This window comes from Nerophis ophidion, linkage group LG07 (assembly GCF_033978795.1).
Source record: "Nerophis ophidion isolate RoL-2023_Sa linkage group LG07, RoL_Noph_v1.0, whole genome shotgun sequence".
Taxonomy (NCBI): Eukaryota; Metazoa; Chordata; class Actinopteri; order Syngnathiformes; family Syngnathidae; genus Nerophis; species Nerophis ophidion.
The window spans coordinates 70,652,960-70,667,607 of NC_084617.1; the positions used below are offsets into that span (position 1 = coordinate 70,652,960).

General features: G+C 38.3%; 1 protein-coding gene across 2 annotated transcripts in view; it reads left to right on the top strand.

Annotated features, from left to right (window-relative positions):
- The first annotated feature begins 802 nt into the window (after window positions 1–802).
- Window positions 803–14,648, top strand: part of adora2aa (adenosine A2a receptor a) — a 36,964-nt gene continuing 23,118 nt past the window's right edge. The window contains exons 1-2 of one of the 2 annotated variants that reach the window (XM_061907035.1): window positions 803–2,444; window positions 9,092–9,250. The gene's annotated coding sequence lies outside the window, so the exon portion shown is untranslated. Of the gene's footprint in view, window positions 2,445–5,763; window positions 5,851–9,091; window positions 9,251–14,648 lie in introns of those variants that run through there. The other variant, XM_061907036.1, reaches the window with a different exon arrangement.

Genomic DNA, 14,648 nt, shown 5'->3' on the forward strand with positions numbered 1-14,648 from the left:
TGTTGGTTTTCGAGGTTGCAATTTGATTTATATTATTCATGCATAATTAGATCCTTTTGTTGTTATTTTTTTACATTTCATTGTTGGTTTTGGAGGTTGCATAATGATTCAAATTATTCATGAATAATTGGATTCTTTTGTTGTTATTTTTTTTACATTTAATTGTTAGTTTTCAAGGTTGCAATTTTATTTAAATTATTCATGAATAATTATATTCTTTTGTTGTTGTTTTTCTTACATTTGTTAGTTTTCAAGGTTGCAATTTGATTTAAATTATTCATTAATACTTATATCAGTTTTTTTGTTATTTTTTTACATTTAATTGTTGGTTTTCGAGGTTGCAATTTGATTTATATTATTCATGCATAATTAGATCCTTTTGTTGTTATTTTTTTACATTTCATTGTTGGTTTTGGAGGTTGCATAATGATTCAAATTATTCATGAATAATTGGATTCTTTTGTTGTTATTTTTTTTACATTTAATTGTTAGTTTTCAAGGTTGCAATTTTATTTAAATTATTCATGAATAATTATATTCTTTTGTTGTTGTTTTTCTTACATTTGTTAGTTTTCAAGGTTGCAATTTGATTTAAATTATTCATTAATACTTATATCAGTTTTTTTGTTATTTTTTTACATTTAATTGTCGGTTTTCAAGGTTGCAATTTGATTTGAATTATTCATGAATAATTTGATATTTTTGTTGTTGTTGTTTTTTTTTAATTTAATTGTTAGTTTTCAAGGTTGCAATTTGATTTAAATGATTCATGAATACTTAGATCATTTTGTTGTTATTTTTTTTACATTTAATTGTTGGTTTTTAAGGTTGCAATATGATTTAAATTATTCATGAATAATTGGAACCTTTAGTTATTTTTTTTACATTTAATTCTTAGTTTTCAAGGTTGCGATTTGATTTGAATTATTCATGAATAATTAGATCTTTTTGTTGTTGTTTTTTTAAATTTAATTGTTAGTTTTCAAGGTTGCAATTTGATTTAAATTATTCATAAATATTTAGATCATTTCGTTGTTATTTTTTACTTTTAATTGTTGTTTTTTAAGGTTGCAATTTGATTTAAATTATTCATGAATAATTGGAACCTTTAGTTATTTTTTTTACATTTAATTCTTAGTTTTCAAGGTTGCAATTTGATTTAAATTACTCATGAATAATTAGATCATTTTGTTGTTAATTTTTTACATTTAATTCTTGTTTTTTAAGGTTGCAATTTGATTTAAATTATTCATGAATAATTGGAACCTTTAGTTATTTTTTTTACATTTAATTGTTACTTTTCAAGTTTGCAATTTGATTTAAATTATTCATGAATAATTAGATCCTTTTGTTGTTAATTTTTTCAACATGGCAAAATCCTTTTCCTTATCACATTTTAATTGTTTTCTTTTCTGATCGTGCCCCAAAATACTTGGTGATTTTGTGACGCAGGCTAGTTTTTTTATGTTATTTTTAAAAAAAACAACTAACCTTGGGCCGCACTTTGGACACCTCTGTTTTATATAAATGATCTCTAAGGGACGTTTTGTGTTACAAACCCTGTTTCCATATGAGTTGGGAAATTGTGTTAGTTGTAAATATAAACGGATTACAATGATTTGCAAATCATTTTCAACCCATATTCAATTGAATGCACTACAAGGACAAGATATTTGATGTTCAAACTCATTAACTTAATTTTTTTTTTTGCAAATAATAATTAACTTAGAATTTCATGGCTGCAACATGTGCCAAAGTAGTTGGGAAAGGGCATGTTCACCACTGTTACATCACCTTTTCTTTAGCCTGCACACTTATGGGATGTTCCAAATCAGTATTTTTTGCCACCTTTCTCAACTTAAAAAAAAAAAATGTTTATCAGATTGAACATCAAATATGTTGTCTTTGTAGCATATTCAACTGAATATGGGTTGAAAATAATTTGCAAATCATTGTATTCCGTTTATATTTACATCTAACACAATTTCCCAACTCATATGGAAACGGGGTTTGTACAAAAACCATTTAGTGTTGCCAGCGTGCGACTGTGACTCGCCACGACTTTAGGGATACAGACTATAGAAGTCTTGCTCACTAGACCTGGTTCACTGTATTTATTTGGGTCTTTCTAATCACTGTATTTTTTGGGGGTGAATCTGTTACATGACTATGTTACTTACACACATCCGCTTTTTCATGCCTTAACATTTTTTTTCCTGAGAGTGAATATTGCAGTTTTTGTTTTTTTTTCAACCCCGCAGTGTAGAAAACGATGACGGCGCCTCTTCAAATGGACTAAATATGTTTTTTTTCCCCTCTGGTGTGCGTTACCGTGTGCTGATTTGGGTCAGAGGAGGCCGCCAGCTGGTTTCTATGGCAACATCACTGTTTTTGTCTTAAAAACGAAGCACATTTGCCAAACCACGTCACTACAATCTGTACAGGTCTGTTACACACTTTGTGCGTGTGTGTGTGTGCGCGTGTGTGTGTGTGATGCCATGTTGCAACACTTCTTTTTGTGTAGCGCCTGATTCCAGCGCTGTATTTAATGGCCGACACCTGCACGGTCCGGACCGGACCGCAGCAATTAAGACGTGCGCTGCTTATTTGCAGACCTTGAATGTGTCAAACGGACTCAAGAAGCGGTGAAGCAAATGTGAACAATCCTTTTGTGTCTTTACTGGATCTGTTGAAATGTTGTTTGCTTTCCTTGGTTTACTTGAAAATGCTCTGAGAATTCCACTGAACCTAAAGTTGTTTTTGGTTTTGTTTTGTTGTTTTTTTTAACTCCGTGTTGCCTATAAAGTCAGTATTTTTTCAGGTCACATTAACAATATGCTTTTTTTTTGTTTTGAGAAACTGATCACACTTTTATGTTGTGCCTATGCTTTAGTTCACGTGTGAAGTGTGTGTGATGCAGAATAAAGTGCACAATAATGAATTGAAAACAAAGTTCACTGTTGCTTCATTTTCTCATCATAAAACCGTAATTATTGTCTCTACATTAAATATCAAATCAGTAATACTGCAATGTACAGTGAATTATTTACATCTACTAGGATAGATTACCGGATAAATACTTTGTTTTAAAGGAAAACTGCAATTGATTTGGAATTTCTCCTATCTTCCACAATCCTTACGTGAAACAGGAACAGTTATTTCTTTTTTTTTGGTGCATTCTAAATAGCAAAAACTCCTAAAAAGGAGGTGGCTAACAATCTAAGACAGGCCTGGGCAATTATTTAAAGAATTATATATGTGTGTATGTGTATGTATATGAATGTATACTGTGTGTGTGTATATATATATATATATATATATATATATATATATATATATATATGTATGTGTGTATGTGTATGTATATGAATGTATACTGTGTGTGTGTATATATATATATATATATATATATATATATATATATATATATATATTCATCCATTTTCTACCGCTTATTCCCTTTGGGGTCGCGGGGGTCGCTGGTGCCCATCTCAGCTACAATCGGGCGGAAGGCGGTGTACACCCTGGACAAGTTGCAACTTCATATATATATATATATATATATATATATATATATATATATATATACTTATATAAGGATATGTATATATATGTATGTATATATGTGTGTGTGTGTGTATATATATATATATGTGTGTGTGTATATATATATATATATATATATATGTATGTATATATATATGTGTGTGTGTATGTATATATATATATATATATATATATATATATATATATATATATATATATATATATGTATATATATATGTGTGTGTGTGTATATATATATATATATGTGTACATATACTTATATAAGGATATATATATGCACATATATATATATATATATATATATAAGGATATATATATGTACATATATATATATATATGTACATATATATATGTACATATATGTGTGTGGGTGTGTATATATATATATATATATATGTATATGTATATATATATATATATATGTGTGTATATATATATATATATGTATATATATACATATATATATACACAGTCGTGATCAAAAGTTGGCTTTCTTGCGTTTCCAATAGTTTCTACAACTCTTGTTTTTTGTGATAGAATGATTGGAGCACATACTTGTTGATCACAAAAAAAAAATCATGAAGTTTTAGTTCTTTTATGACTTTATCATGGGTCTACTGAAAATGTGAGCCAATCTGCTGGGTCAAAAGTATACATACAGCAATGTTGATATGTCCTTAAATGTACCTTGGCAAGTTTCACTGCAATAAGGCGCTTTTGGTAGCCATCCACAAGCTTCTGGTTGAAGGTTTGACCACTCCTCTTGACAAAACTGGTGCAGTTCATCTTAATTTGTTGTTTTTTGACATGGACTTGTTTCTTCAGCATTGTCCACACGTTTACGTCAGGACTTTAGGAAGGCCATTCCAAAACTTTCATTCTAGCCTGATTTAGCCATTCCTTTACCACTTTTGACGCATGTTCTGGGTCATTGTCCTGTTGGAACACCCAACTGCGCCCAAGACCCAACCTCCGGGCTGATGATTTTCGGTTGTCCTGAAGAATTTGGAGGTAATCCTCCTTTTTCATTGTCCCATTTACTCTCTGTCAAGCACCAGTTCCATTGGCAGCAAAACAGGCCCATAGCATAATACTACCACCTCCATGCTTGACGGTAGGTATGGTGTTCCTGGGATTAAAGGCCTCACCTTTTCTCCTCCAAACATACTGCTGGGTTTCAATTTTTTTTTCATCTGACATGGACAAAGATAATATCTTCTGGAGGAAAGTTCTGTGGTCATACGAAACAAAAACTGAGCTGTTTGGCTTGTTATACTACGTCATACTTCTTCTGAAATTGTCATGTATCAATCAAATCTGCTGTTGAAACCTGGACTATACTAGTAACATATATGACCAACATATATAACCAACAATTTAAGTTGATTGAGGGTGTACCTTGCAGCGGTAGAAAATGGATGGATGGACTTTTTTTCCCCCCCGTATCCCTTTTTCGGTGGGTGCCGTTGCATGTCTGTCAAATTACAAAGAGTACTGATGTGTCACTATATATGTCTATCTGCCACAATAAATACATTCATTCATTCATTCAATACGGCTCGCCGGATGTTCTAAATCATTTTGTTTTTTTAGACCTTTAACATCTGAAAAAAAATTTTTAAACTTTTTTTTATAAGTTTCAACATTTTCAAACAAACAGATGAGAAACAATAATCAAGATATGTACGAAAACAGTACAAAATAGTACAAAAAACAGTATAAAATAAAACAGAACAGCGCCAGGGGGTTGTAAATTCAAAGTAACTAAAATAGAATACTAAAAAAAATACATATATATAATAATAAATAAAATGCAAAGCCATAGACTCTCAATTTCAGTAAATAACTTAAATTTGAAACACAGCATCATTGTTTTCATAGCTTTTTTTGTTGTTAGAGGCAGTGTTTTAATGTAGAGTTCTAAATCTTTTTTAAAGGCACAAAAGACCATTCGGTTATTAAGAAACTTGCATTTATAAATATAAAACATAGGCAATAGAATAACGAGGTTGCAAAGGTATTTAACATCAAAAGTGTATTTTCCATTATGATGTGCAGTGATGTTTTGAAATTACCGTAAGTCTTGGACTAAAGAAAGTATTCCAATGGTTGAAGTCTGCACTTTTGAGTGTCATAGGAGTTATTACGGTAATCTAGGTCACAGCAGCTCGCACGAGGAACAAAGCAAGAGTGGGCGTGGTTTGTTTTCAGAGCAACCGGCCCGAAACGCGGGGGTCGGCAACAGATGCGGAAGCACATTTCTACGTGATAAAATATCATATTGTAGGTATTTATTACACTCTGCAGTCATATTTTGCCGTTTCTTACCTTTTTGTCGTGTTTTGCTTTGATTGAAAAAGATACACAACTACCGAGGAGCGACGTTAGACTTAGACCGACTTTATTGATCCACAAAGGCCTACTGAAATGCGATTTTCTTATTTAAACGGGGATAGCAGGTCCATTCTATGTGTCATACTTGACATACGGGCTGTGGAGCTCCTCACATCTGAACATTGTTTACAATCAGGGCCACCAGCAGCGAGAGCGATTCGGACTGAGAAAGCGACGATTTCCCCATTAATTTGAGCAAGGATGAAAGATTGGTGGATGAGGAAAGTGAGAGTGAAGGACTAGAAAAAAAAAGACTATACAGTGGGAGCGTTTCAGATGTTATTAGACAAATTTACTAGGATAATTCTGGAAAATCTGCTTATTGTGTTACTAGTGTTTTAGTGAGATAATATGGTCGTACCTGTACAACCTGAAGGTCAGCCCCGCACTTTTCTTCAACACCAGTCGACGGTTGGTGGCGATGCCCATCTCTGCCCTTTGCAAGGGACCCTCTTCAAAACACGATCTTTTGAAATGATCGCTGCATAATACACTGTACTTTGTGTGTGTGTGGTCCAATCTAATAGGCAATAGTGTGCGGCAAATAAGTGCCGTAAACCTGGCACTTTTGTCAACGGAATTTGGCACAGCAGGAGTAAAAAAAAGCCGGAGGGGTGTGGTGACCGCCAGTGTCTCCGAGGGACGCCACGTTTCTCGACGAGGCGAAGGCGGCCGGTGGGGCTGGGCTGAGATTTTTATTTTTTTCCCCCTCCTCCACGGTGGAAGCATCCGACGGTCAGGAGCGGCCGGTGGGAGGAGGCAAGAGAGTCCGCAGCTGCCTTTTTGACAGGTGCAGGAGGACCGACGCAAGCTCTCCGCTCATGTCTATGGTAAGAGCCGACTTATTATTACCATTTTCTCACCGAAACCTGCCGGTTGACATGTGGTAGGGAACCATGTTCGCTTGACCGCCTTAGCAAAGCTTCATCGTCATCTTTCGGGAATGTAAACAATGAAACACCGGCTGTGTTTGTGTTGCTAAAGGCGGCCGCAATACACCGCTTCCCACCTACAGCTTTCTTCTTTGACGTCTCCATAATTCATTGGACAAATTACAAAAGATTCAGCAACACAGATGTCGATAATACTGTGGAATTATGCGATAAAAACAGACGACTTATAGCTGTGAACGGTGCTGGAACAAAATGTCCTCTACAATGCGTGACGTCACGCGTACGCGTCATACTACTGCAACGTTTTAGCAGGATACTCTGCGCAAAATTAAAAATTGCAATTTAGTAAACTGAACCGGCAGTATTGGCATGTGTTGCAATGTTAATATTTCATCATTGATATATAAACTATCAGACTGCGTGGTCGGTAGTAGTGGGTTTCAGTAGGCCTTTAAGGGAAATTGTTCAACATAGCTCAGTTACAAAGGATGGAAAAGATAATTAAGTACACTAAAAATGTACCATGGTAGCAGCATAAAATATAAAGGTAACACTTTAGTCTAGGGAACATTTTCACCAGTAATTAGTTGCTTATATAACATAGGGTTAGGGAAGACTCTTAGTTAATGGCTTACTGCTTGTATAAAAAGGCCATGCAGAACAAGGCATTAATATGTATTTAATAACGACTAATTAAGAGCCAATATGTTACTAATTTGCATGTTAATAAGCAACTAATTAATGGTGAATAAGGTGTACCTTAAATTAAAGAGTTACCAATATAATATATGTAATATTTACATTTTATATATACAGTATATAGTATATACTGATCTATTATATTATTGTATTATATTTTATCCTTCTAGCTGGATGAAGTGGCTGGGGAGAGGGAAGTCCGGCCTTCCCTACTTAGGCTGCTGCCCCCGCGACCCGACCTCGGATAGGCGGAAGAAGATGGATGGATAGAAGGATAAAATATAATATCCATCCATCCCTCCATGGATAAAATATAATATCCATCCATCCCTCCATGGATGGATATTATATTTTATCCTTCTATCTTCAGCTCTCACTGGATCGGTTCGCAGCCGAGTGTGAAGCGACCGGAATGAGAATCAGCACCTCCAAGTCCGAGTCCATGGTTCTCGCCCGGAAAAGGGTGGAATGCCATCTCCGGGTTGGGGAGGAGACCCTGCCCCAAGTGGAGGAGTTCAAATACCTAGGAGTCTTGTTCACGAGTGGGGGAAGAGTGGATTGTGAGATCGGTGCGGCGTCTTCAGTAATGCGGACGTTGTACCGATCCGTTGTGGTGAAGAAGGAGCTGAGCCGGAAGGCAAAGCTCTCAATTTACCGGTCGATCTACGTTCCCATTATATTTTATCCATGGAGGGATGGATGGATATTATATTATATTTTATCCTTCTATCCATCCATCTTCTTCCGCCTATCCGAGGTCGGGTCGCGGGGGCAGCAGCCTAAGCAGGGAAGGCCAGACTTCCCTCTCCCCAGCCACTTCGTCCAGCTCTTCCCGGGGGATCCCGAGGCGTTCCCAGGCCAGGGTTAGATGTAACACAGTGGTGAACATGCCCTTTCCCAACTACTTTGGCACCTGTTGCAGCCATGAAATTTAAAGTTCATTATTATTTGCAAAAAAATATAAAGCTTATGAGTTTGAACATCAATTATCTTGTCTTTATAGTGCATTCAATTGAATATGGGTTGAAAAGGATTTGCAAATCATTGAATTCTGTTTTTATTTACCTCTAACACAATTTCCCAACTCATATGGAAACGGGGTTTTGTATAATTGACATTTATTCAATGTAAAATATTTGACCAACTCTGCCTTGCGCGCTTCTAAGGCTCCAATGAGTCCAGTGCTCCTGGTAGGGGAAACATTATATTGCACTTTAAAGTGGACACCGCACATAACAAAATGATAAGAGAGGCTTCCAGAAAACTATCAAATCGATCCTGAGTCCTTCAATTGAAAAAAAAAAAAAAACCTGGAAGAATCAAATGAGAAGAGGATAAGCATTACTATAATGCTGCTCTGAATTAACAACCAAAAACCAGGACCCATTACGAATGGGTTTGTAATGGACAAATCCATTAAGGATTTAAGATGGCCCATTTAGAGGGAGAGTCAACATCATCCAGCCTATAAAATGTTCTATTATGGCTTGGCGTGACTCATCATCCAGCTCAGGTGTCACACCTCTATGTGTCACCAGGGGATGGGATGCCCACAGCAAGTGGGCTTTTAGTTGCCAGTCTGGAGGAGAGCAAACATGCCTCGTGCGCTGCATGCAGACGGGCCGTGACAGACGTGGTGAGAACTTCAAAAACCCTCCCTGGACGCCGAGAGGACGTTTTTCTAAAGGACAGCAGAGGTAAGTTGTTTTGATTGCTAGAGATATCCAACTTGAGTGTCGACATCAATGTTACTTGTTATATTATTGGGGTGGCGTGGCTCACCCCAACCTAGAAACTTGAGGTTCTAGGTTCAAATCCAGCTTCTGCCTTCCTGGAGTGTCCTCGGGGAAGACACTTCACCCACCTTGCTCCCAGTGCCAGAAGTCACTTCGTGGGCTTCTCAATGTAAAGCCATTGGAGAAAAAGTGCTATATGAAGCAAAATATATCAAAATATATATTGCAAGATCACACTCCTCAGACTTCCCGGTAAGGTTTATTCAGGTGTACTGGAGAGGAGGCTACGCCGGATAGTCGAACCTCGGATTCAGGAGGAACAGTGTGGTTTTCGTCCTGGTCGTGGAACTGTGGACCAGCTCTATACTCTCGGCAGGGTTCTTGAGGGTGCATGGGAGTTTGTCCCGAACCAGTCTACATGTGCTTTGTGGACTTGGAGAAGGCATTCGACCGTGTCCCTCGGGAAGTCCTGTGGGGAGTGCTCAGAGAGTATGGGGTACCGGACTGTCTTATTGTGGCGGTCCGCTCCCTGTACGATCAGTGCCAGAGCTTGGTCCGCATTGCCGGCAGTAAGTCGGACACATTTCCAGTGAGGGGTTGGACTCCGCCAAGGCTGTCCTTTGTCACCGATTCTGTTCATAACTTTTATGGACAGAATTTCTAGGCGCAGTCAAGGCGTTGAGGGGTTCCGGTTTGGTGACCGCGGGATTAGGTCTCTGCTTTTTGCAGATGATGTGGTCCTGATGGCTTCGTCTGACCGGGATCTTCAGCTCTCACTGGATCGGTTCGCAGCCGAGTGTGAAGCGACCGGAATGAGAATCAGCACCTCCAAGTCCGAGTCCATGGTTCTCGCCCGGAAAAGGGTGGAATGCCATCTCCGGGTTGGAGAGGAGACCCTGCCCCAAGTGGAGGAGTTCAAGTACCTAGGAGTCTTGTTCACGAGTGGGGGAAGAGTGGATCGTGAGATCGGTGCGGCGTCTTCAGTAATGCGGACGTTGTACCGATCCGTTGTGGTGAAGAAGGAGCTGAGCCGGAAGGCAAAGCTCTCAATTTACCGGTCGATCTACGTTCCCATCCTCACCTATGGTCATGAGCTTTGGGTCATGACTGAAAGGATAAGATCACGGGTACAAGCGGCCGAAATGAGTTTCCTCTCCCTTAGAGATAGGGTGAGAAGCTCTGCCATCCGGGAGGAACTCAAAGTAAAGCCGCTGCTCCTCCACATGGAGAGGAGCCAGATGAGGTGGTTCGGGCATCTGGTCAGGATGCCACCCGAACGCCTCCCTAGGGAGGTGTTTAGGGCACGTCCAACCAGTAGGACGCCACGGGGAAGACCCAGGACACGTTGGGAAGACTATGTCTCCCGGCTGGCCTGGGAACGCCTCGGGATTCCCCGGGAAGAGCTAGACGAAGTGGCTGGGGAGAGGGAAGTCTGGGTTTCCCTGCTTAGGTTGTTGCCCCCGCGACCCGACCTCTGATAAGCGGAAGAAGATGGATGGATATTGCAAGATGTTTATTTTTCATATGGATGTCCTATTAGGGTTGTCCCGATACCAATATATATCCAAAATGTATTTTGGTAAAGCCAATAAGTCATTATTGGCTTTATTTTAACCAAAAAAATCTTAGGGTACATTAAACACACGTTTCTTATTGCACACTGCAAAAAGTCAGCGTTCAAAAAGAAGAAAAATATGTATAAAAATGAGGGGTATATTATTTGAACAAATCAAAAATGTCTGCCAATAGAACAAGAAAATTTGGCTTGTCAAGACTTTCCAAAACAAGTAAAATTAGCTAACCTCAATGAACCCAAAAAGACCTTAAAATAAGTATATTCTCACTAATAACAAGTGCACTTTTCTTGGTAGAAAAAAAAAGAGACCTTTTTGCTCAATATGTTTAAAAATATTCTTAAATGAAGTAAATGCTAGTGCCATTATCTTGACATAATGCATCATGATTTTTTTGGTAAGAAATTATTACTTTAAAAAAAAAGTTTTATACTTGTGAGTGTTAAAGACACAGCTTTGCAACAGTTGATATTTTAGTTTCAAGCATGTCTTACTCAATATAGGTCATCAAATCTCAGCCAACAAGCTGTAATATCCTACTGAGATCACCTATCCATCCATTTTCTACCGCTTATTCCCTTTGGGGTTGCAGGGGGGCGCTGGTGCCTATCTTAGCTACAATCGGGCGGAAGGCGGAGTACACCCTGGACAAGTCGCCACCTCATCGCATGGCCAATCTTACTGAGATCATTTAGGATCAAAACCTTTAAAACAAGTAAAACACTCGAACATAAAATCTGCTAAGTGAGAAGAATTATCATATCAGACAGAAAATAAAAAAATATCACCCTGATTTGAGATATTTCATCTTACTTAGATTTCAGTTTTTGCAGTGCAAGTTTGTCTGTAAATAAAATAGTGAACATAGTAGACAACTTGTCTTTTAGTAGTAAGTAAACAAACAAATGCTCCTAATTAGTCGTATGGAGTAACATATTGTGTCATTTATCCAAAAAAAACTAGACTGAGGAAACAAAAAACAACCCGGAGGCGAGCGTGCCTAACGCACGTAAAAGCAAAGGCAAAACTGAGGACATGAAACATGAACTAAAAAAAAACTCACTAAACTGTGGCTTGAAAACAAAACTTACACATGGGCAGAAACTATGGACAAGAAACAAAACTTACTTGGCGGGGCATGGACAGCAAAAACAGAGTATTGAGTATAGTCATAACCGAATTGTAGAGTATGACGCCAGGCCGACTGCCTGGCAACTACAAGCTCAAATAATACAGACAGGTGCATGAGTCCGAACACATGACAGGTGAAACTAATGGTTGTCATGGTGACAAAACAAGAGAGCACAAAGAGTCCAAAAACCAACAGAACATAACCAAACAACAAATAATCACAAAGACATGACATTTTGTCAATATTCAGTGTTTTATCCTTCATAGAAAAATGTAAAATTCCATTATGTTTTTTAAGGCGGTCTTTAATAACATTTTTAGCATTCAATCCGACATTACTGTGAGGTTTTGTATTAGTGTTCATAAAAATAGATATACCGGCCCCCCCAGACACATTTTTTTTCTCTAAATGTGGCCCCTGAGTCAAAATAATTGCCCAGGCCTGATCGAGTGAACGAGAAGGTGTGTCCAAACTTTTGGCCTGTACTGTACATGAAGACCAACACACTTAAAGGGGAACATTATCACCAAACCTATGCAAGCGTCAATATATACCTTGATGTTGCAGAAAAAAGACCATATATTTTTTTAACCGATTTCCGAACTCTAAATGGGTGAATTTTAGCGAAAAGAAGGCCTTTCTGTTTATCGGTCTTGTAGCGGTTCTGACGTCACCGAGGTAATACACCCGCCATTTTCATTTTCACATTACAAACACCGGGTTATTTTCCGTTTTTTCGACTATTTTTTGGAACCTTGGAGACATCATGCCTCGTCGGTGTGTTGTCGGAGGGTGTAACAACACTAACAGGGAGGGATTCAAGTTGCACCACTGGCAAGCAATCTGCCGCTAGACCCCCATTGAATATACCAGAGTGTCTTCACATTTGAGCGGCGATGCTAAGACAGACATGGCACAGAGATGTATGGATAACCTACAGATGCATTTGCAACGATAAAGTCAACGAAATCACAAAGGTGAGTTTTGTTGATGTTGTTGACTTATGTGCTAATCAGATATATTTGGTCACGGCATGACTGCCAGCTAATCGATGCTAACATGCTATTTACACTGGCTGTATGTACATTTGAAACTAGGTACCCACATTTAATGCGAAACAAACACTTACCAATCGACGGATTTAAGTTGCTCCAGTGTCACAAGATGCGAAAGTCCTGATCGTTTGGTCCGCACATTTTACCGGCGATGCTAATAAGGCAGCCATGCTATGGGCCACTTCATTAGGTACACCCATGCTATGGCCGAATAGCGTCAATAGCTATTCGCTCAATAGCTTCAGTTTCTTCTTCAATTTCGTTTTCGCTATCTGGCTCCATACTCCGACCATCTGTTTCAATACATGCGTAATCTGTTAAATCGCTTAGGCCGCTGAAATCCGAGTCTGAATCCGAGCTGATATCGCTATATCTTACTGTGGTAACCATCTTGTTTGTATAGACAGCCCTGTATGACGTCACAGGGAAATGGATAGTGGCATCGCAAATAGCGAAAATCAAGAACTTTAAAGCTTTTTTTAGGGATATTCCGGGAGGTGTGAAATTTTGAAAAAAACTTCGAAAAATAAAACAAGCCACTGGGAACTGATTTTTATTGTTTTTAACCCTTTTGAAATTGTAATTATGTTCCCCTTTAAAGGATTCTCTATTTTCATCACTGAAGAGACTCAATCCTCTGGTCCGAAATTTAGTCGATCAGCTTTGCCGTCAAGTTTGCACGTGTTTTTTAATACACGCAAACCTTTCGTAGATCGGGCCCTTAATTTATAGTATGAGTGGCTTTAAAGGGGAACATTATCACAATTTCAAAAGGATTAAAAACAATTAAAATCAGTTCCCAGTGGCTTGTTGTATTTTTTGAAATTTTTTTCAAAATTTTACCGGTCTCGGAACATCCCTAAATAAAGCTTTAAAGTGCCTTATTTTCGCTCTCTGCGAAGACACTGGCCATTTCCCTGTGACGTCACACAGTGCTGCCAATGTAAACAAACAATGGGAATACCACAGCAAGATATAGCGACATTAGCCCGGATTCAAACTCGGATTTCAGCGATTTAAGCGATTCAACAGATTACGCATGTATGTAAAACAGATGGTTGGAGTATGAAAATATTGAAGAAGAAACTGAAGCTATTGACGCTATTCATAGCCATAGCATGGCCGAATAGCTGCGTTAGCATTGCCGGTAAAATGTGCGGACCAAACGATCAGGACTTTCGCATCTTTTGACACTGGAGCAACTTAAATCCGTCGATTGGTAAGTGTTTGTTTCGCATTAAATGTGGGTGGGAGGAAACGTAATATAGTTGCAAATGCATCTGCAGGTTATCCATACATCTCTGTTCCATGTCTGCTTTAGCACCGCCGGTAAATAGCATGTTAGCATCGATTAGCATAGCATGTTAGCATCGATTAGCTGGCAGTCAAGATCAACAAAACTCACCTTTGTGATTTCGTTGGCTATCGTTGCAAATGCATCTGCAGGTTATCCATACATCTCTGTGCCATGTCTGCCTTAGCATCGCCGCTCAAATGTGGAGAAACTCCGGCACATTCAATGGGGGTCTGGCGGCAGACACTTTGGCATCTTTGGGCCAGTGGTGCAACTTGAATCCCTCCCTGTTAGTGTTGTTACA